Raw genomic sequence first — 7,294 nt, forward strand, 5'->3', positions numbered from 1 at the left:
ATGCCAATGAGTCCTACGTGATATGGTCATCATCAATTTATTTAACATACACATTATTATTAATTAGAATATATTTTGTTTGACTGGATGCTAGTTATAAATACCAATCCATATTATGTCATAATGTCATGCCAAATGTGATCTAATTTTCCTGATGGACCATGCATTATCACTGCTAACAAGCCCAATCATAATCAAAGGTTATACAATAAAGCAAAAATTCTTCAAAATAACCTCTAACCAAATCTTTGACAATTAGTGCAGATCATTCTTGTTAATTCATAATTACTTGGTTCATGAAACAGATTCCCCTGAAATCCCAATTATTCTCATTCAACAATCAACATTAACACAATAATTCCTAAATGAGAATAAAATTAAAATGTGCAGTATATTGATCAGTTTCATCTCTGTTCAAAAACAGAGTACCAATTTAGCAATTAACCATATTCTAAAAAGTCATTACGATTGAAATTTTGTTATCCAACAAAAATTTATTTTAACAAGATTAAAATTTAGATTACATATTACTCAGCATGATTAACACATCAATACATACTTATTAATCATTAATATTTTTCACTAAATCAAACTAGAGAAACCGAAAGCAACGAAATAGACTATACTGAGAATTAAAGCAACAAAAGTATGAAACTAAACCCTAGATTGTGAAATCGATTTTTGATTATTAATTAAAACTGACCTCAAAAGCTGTTTCAATGGAGGAGAGAAAGCTCGGAAGCGTAGCTTCAATGGAGAATTGAGAGTATGGCGAACGGCTGCTCAACTTCTCTCGTTTAGGTTCTTTCCCAATTTTCTTAAACACAATATATAGTTATGGGTAGTGTTAGATTTAATTATTAATTAATTCAATTTAATTTTTTAATTTCTTTAAATAAAAAAAAGGTAACAAATTAGTAAAATATCTTCCTTTTAATATCATTATTTTTCACTATTATTATAATAATGTAGTATTACTATTCCAAAAAAAAAACATGTATTATGTGTTATTATTAAGATCAATATGTATTTAGAAATTGTTAGACATTATTATTAATAAATATTAAAAAATTTGTATTGTGAATTTTTAATTATTATAATTTTTAAATATGTACTTTAATTATTAACTATTATTAATTATTGGTTTATTGATATTATTAATTGATATCAACCCAGAGCAGAGCAGATTTCAGCAGAGCAGAGCAGGGCAGAGGGCCAAGCAGAGCAGAGCAGAGCAGAGCAAAGCAGAGCAGAGCAGCTCTAAAGAACAGGGCCTAAGGCTACTTGCCCCTTCACACCAAGCAAAAAGCAATGCACACACCCGCTCAATTTTGCGTGACATATAATTAATTCTAAATTAATTTTAGAACTAATTCAATAAGCAAAATGAAAAATTAAACAAGTCCAACTTAAATTAAAAATTCATTAAGGTGCATATAACAAAAATTATTTCCAAGAACCATTCTTTAATAAAATTGGTTTAACTTGGTGCAATAAAATAAATAAGGGCAATAACTCACTATAATTTAATTATTTTAATTAATCATGAGATTTTGACAAAATAAAAGGGAGTTGGAAATGTGAACACAAAAGTTCAATTTAAAGATTCCAACTTGTACGCTTGTGAATACTTGAAAAATTACATCTTCCAATATGAAGATAAATGAAATTTTTATCACAAGGTTCAAACTTTATGATCCCAATCAACTTAATACATGATTAAATCAAAAGTTCAACAAAAAATCATGGAATTTAGTAACTTAAAGTTTCATTCACTGAAAACAAATGAAGATTAAATCTTTAGTTCTTATAAGAAGCATCAAAGAACAAATTTTTCACACTTAATGCAATGGATTTGCAATTATGTGAAAATAAAAACCAAACTTTCAAGCACCAATTGCTACTAAGTAACCATGCTTAAAGAGGTTTAAAATTCCATATAAAATTAAGGAAAGAACCAAATACATAACCACCATAAATATGCCATTAAGATTCAAGGTTAGAAAGACTTAAAAATTTTCGTCAAAACGAAAAAATCCCTCGAAAAAGGCATTTCTGATCGTTTTCTTTTACTAACAACACAATCCTATAAGGGTAAAACTATTTCCAGGACAACTTTTCCACCCAAAATTCACTATATTTGGGCGAAAATCAGGGTTCTGGGCTGAAGACGGCTTAAATACGATATTAAAATTCATAAAACCAAGCTACTAATCTGATTAGCAACATAAAACTTGAAAAATTAAGCCATAAAAACACCTTGAAAAAATATGATTATAAAAAAAAATGAGCAAGGCTCCGATACCGCTGTTGGGTTTTGATGAGTTCGACTCACCGCAGAAGAAAACCCGAGCCAAGACCATGATCACAATAAATATAATCATAAAGCATAATTAACTTAAACAACAAGATCAATAAATAAAGATATTAATACCTTTGGAGCGTGCTTCGCTCACTAAAAGAGCTCTTACTTCGAAAGCTCTAAGCCCCGCTCGCACGAGGACCTCCAACGAAGTCCACCCATAACTCGAGCCCCGAAAATGGTCCAATGCTTAGGATTTAGCTAAGCCCGACCCAAAACCGAGTAATTAATTGTGTTCAAAGGTTTTCACAATAATGATGCCTTTTTCAACACTTACTCAAGTGCTTTTCCAATACCCAACTTGGGTATTTATAGGGAAAGACAAGAATGAGATTTGCTCTTCCATCAATGTGGGAGAATTGATTTTTTCATTTTATTTTTAAATCAAAAATAAAATTAATTATCAAGCTACTAATAAATCAATAAGTGGCATATTCATGAGAGAGGTTATGTGAGGACCACTTGGAAAAGGGGGGGGGAGGACCAAACTTGCTCCCCAATCCTCTCCTATAGCCGTCCATCTCAAGCTTCAAGCATCAAATCCACGCGCGCCACGTGGCACCCACACTTGGGCACTAAGGCACCCAAGTGTGGGCTGCACACCTTGCTGCCACGCCTTCGAGCCAGTAGGCCATGCACATATGTGCGGGCTGCTTGGCTGAGGCCTGCTGCTAGCAAGCCACACACTTATGTGCCGGCTACTAGTTGGGCCTGCTAGCATGCCACGCACCAATGTGTCGGGTGGTAGCCGCAGCCTACTAGCATGCTAGCAATGGTGCGCTAGCACGCACCAGCCAACCTAGGCTCGACTTGGTGCGCTTGCTAGCCACCTTGCTAGGTCATATGCCCTAGCACTCGGCTTGTTTGGGGCATTCCGATACTAGGGGTATTTTGGTAATTTTGTTGATTTACTAGTAATTTTCCCGTCTCGTCTTTTATTTTTTTTCGACTCTATTTTCGACGCTCGGTTTTGACGCTCCAAGCTCGAATTTCCGACGTCTAAATATTAATTACTCGGGCGACTCATTAATTCCTTCCAAATTAATTCGTCCTATCGGTTCGTTAGTTGCTTGGGTGTGACCCGAAGTGTTCAGTCAAGATTAAGCTGTAATATTAATTATACATTAATATTACTGATCGGAAGCGGCCTCCACCCAGGCATTTCAATTACTTGACCTCACTGAATAATTAACTTTCTAATAATTCCGAACACTCTATCGAGATAATACACTTGTTCGAAGAACATCATTCCCTTCAAGTGGCTACAAGCAGTCACCTTCAAAAATGTTCCCTAGGATGTGGAGGATTGTCTTTAACAATCAAGGATAGCTATAAGCAGCGGTCTTCGTCGATGGTGTTCACGAGGCACTATGGAGGTTGTCACAACAAAATGCACCAACAAAATTGGTTACCTAGAGGTGTGTACTCGACGGTGCAAGATACTCGCTTCTTAACTCTTTTATCTTTTTAAGTAATGCTAGTTTGCAGGTATCAGCGTTACAAGAATGATTTAGGATTGCAGAGCCTTCTGAATCATTCTCCGTCCCTATCGCTACTTTGACTTTTGTTTTCGAAACATGCGTTTCTCAAAACTCCTCAAAGTGGGGGCTTCTGTTGAAACCCAAATGTGTCTCCCCAAAAACCAGACCCAGTTATGAATACTTTTCACGTCAATGATTATCGAACAAGGTAAAAGTGTGAAAGGTCTTGTGATGCGGTTGTTTTAATAAAATCTTTCTTTCTATTTTTGAAAATCTACTCTATTTATTAAAATAGCCAGTCCAATTTATCTTGTTCCATGACAAGGGTCTAATGATAGTGTAGATGGATCGAGCTCGCAAAGAGCTTTCCAATGATATATTATAAAACCACTCCCAATGAATAATAAGGAAGTTATGGCCAAAATACTAAAATGGGCCTGAAATAGTTTTATGGCCTAATGATCTAGTGGACGACCCATTAATTAATATTCCTAAAATTATTAGGATTGTTTCTAATCGTCTAGAATAATCTAGAATGTTATTTTAAATTCTAATGGAGTTAGGATTGATAATTATCTTTTGAAAAATAAAGAATTTGATTTGAAATAAAACAAGTGTTTTAGTATGATAAATCTGTATTAAAATTGATAAACATGGAGTTTAATTACTTAATTATAAATGGAAAAGGATTCCGTACAAAAGCGCGTTTTTATCTTTTAATCAGCGCCAAACAACAGCCTTTTCGCCAAACAACATAGCCTGTCTCCATGCGTGATCCCTGTCGTTTCGCGCTAGGTCTTGTCGTTTGCGACAAGAGCCAATTTTATTCCGATTTGAATTCTAATTCTTTTCTATCGTTTTCAAACTATTTTCTCTATAAATAGGGTCGTATTTCCCCTTTTATTTATCAACAATCATCATTAAATATCTCAAGCGAATAGCTTATTCTTCTCTCTCTTTCTAAACCTCCCCTCATACAAAATACTGCATTCACAAGTTCTAGACACACCTAGCTAAGTTCAAAGTTTTCTTCGCCCTCGATGTGAAAGGTTGATAATTTCTGAGGGTTTGGTCCCAAATCTCTATTTCAATTATTTAAATATTGTTTATTTAATATTTTCCTTGAATTTACTAACGTGTGTATTGTTTTGATAGAAAGAGATACGATGCATCAAAGTAAATAATTAGATTATTTACTATTCTTTTGATATAGAAATCATGTTTATAATTTTATATTAATTCCTAGAATCATGTTTAGGGTGTTTACTAATATTTATAATATCATTTATGTTCCTAGTATCATGTTTAGGGTGCTTCCTATTTCTTCTATCATGTTTCTAGTATCAAGTTAGGGCTAAATCTTTGATTTTTATTAATTAGTGACATGCTAGGATTTTTTATTAATCTTGTTAGTATCATGCCTAGGATCTTGCTAATATTATTATGCTTTATTGAGATTATTGATGATGATGATTTGTTGTTATTATCTTGCTTGATATATTTATTGTTATTGCTTGATCACGCCCTCTCTTGCAGGTTTAAAGGGAATTTGTACTTGTAATCACGCTTAATAAGATAATTAATAATCTTATTTAGGTTAATATGATTATAATTCAAGTGATCACCAATAATAGATTTGTTTGTGCATTAATGTTCAACCAACATAGATAAACAAGTTTAGGGTTAACCTAATGATTGTATGTTAGTCAGAAAGCGCACTTGAATATGAGAAGAATAAAGTGGAGGTCTATTTTTAGGGCAGGTTCAATCTCTTTTAGGTTGGATTTGTACCTTCATCCCCGAATATCCAGTCATATTCCAGACCATTATGGAGTTAGCAATCTCATGGATCGTGAAGGGGTGTAACCTTCACCCTGTGAACGGTTTACAAGTTCCTAAAACTTGTTGGCGACTCTTTTGCTCTAGCTTCCTTCCCTTTGGACGCCATCATACTTAAGATCACATTAAGGCTCAAGTGTGGGATGCTTGAAATATTCCCTACACGCCCAGATCTCTTTTCTCTTTTTGCTCTCTTTAGATTTATGAGCCGGCTGAGAAGTCCGACTCTCTTTCTGCTTATCAGACATTTTAAGGTCCGATTTCTTGTTGGAGGAGCAAAGCTTGGTCGCCTGTATATAGGCTTCCGCCTCCGTTAAAGCTCATTAGAGGGTAAAAACTTTCTTTCGGACGAGGTCAAACTTAAAGGTTGACCTATCCTTCAGACCCTTGACGAAGTCTGTATAGGCTACCATGTCAGACAACCCTTGAATCTGGATTTCACCAGATTGAACCGCCTAACGTAGGAGCGCATTTCTTCTCTATCTCCTTGCTGCACATTACTCTAATGAAGACTTGTTTTCTTTGCAGGGAAATTCATAGAAAAGTTTGAAGCAAACAAAAACGCAAGCATCTTGAAGTTGTTTATACATTCAGCCGGCAAATTGCCAAACCACTGTTGGGCTATGCCTTTCAGTGTAGCTGGGAAGCATCGACACCAAGCGACATCATCCAACCCCTGTAGATACATGAGGTGGGTGTATGCCAGAAGATGATCTTCTAAGTTGCTGGTACCATCATAGGTGCCCACCAACACGTTTTTAACCTTGGACGACTGTTCGGCCTCAGTTATCTCCCTGGAGAACGCAAAGGGTTGTTCACCAAGGCTTTGCAGCCGGAGATGCTAGGCCATAGGCTGGAAATTGTAAGCCGCCTGTCCTCTAAAGAAGGTTGGCTGGATGTAAGGCAGTGCAAGCAGCCTGTATAACGGCTAGGCTGCAGAATGAGCCGGATTAATTACATTGAGACCCATGTGGACAGAAGGACCGGCTGACGAAGTTCCATGTACAGATTTAGAATTCCTCCCTGAGGTATTCTTAAAGCTAACTGGGTAAGTCAACTCGGACAGCTGCTGATTCTTCTTTTGCTCTATGTAAAGCCGAGCATCAAAAAAGGTCTTTTTACTGTCTTCCAGTTGAACATGCCGGATGGCTTTTCTTTTTGTCGTTTTGGGGAAACAGAATTTAGAAAGGTCAATCAAAGGCCGAGCCTTCTCCTTGGTTGCAGGGTGGGGAGTAGGTTGTCGGTCTTTAACTGACTTAGCTCTCTTTTATTGAGCTGGTTGTTTGGCCAACTGCTTTTCTAGGAGCAGTCGTCTTTTTGGTGATCAAGTCCTTTATTTCACCCTTGAAGCTCGTCATGAATTTCATGAGCTCATCTTAGGTGACTAGGGCAGATCTTGTCGCCTGTGTCTGATCAGACGGCTGTCCAGGGGGCTTGCATGTACCCGTTTCGTCATTGTTCTATTCCAGTTTATCCGTGGGACGGATGCGTTTAGAGATGAGTGACCCATCATTGGCCAAATAGGTTTCGACTTCACAGTCGTTATTAGTGACATGGTCTGTATAGACCTCTCCATCAACTGCAGGCCGGTTGGTTTTTGGAGGTGGTATAG

This window comes from Chenopodium quinoa, unplaced genomic scaffold (assembly GCF_001683475.1).
Source record: "Chenopodium quinoa cultivar QQ74 unplaced genomic scaffold, ASM168347v1, whole genome shotgun sequence".
Lineage (NCBI taxonomy): Eukaryota > Viridiplantae > Streptophyta > Magnoliopsida > Caryophyllales > Amaranthaceae > Chenopodium > Chenopodium quinoa.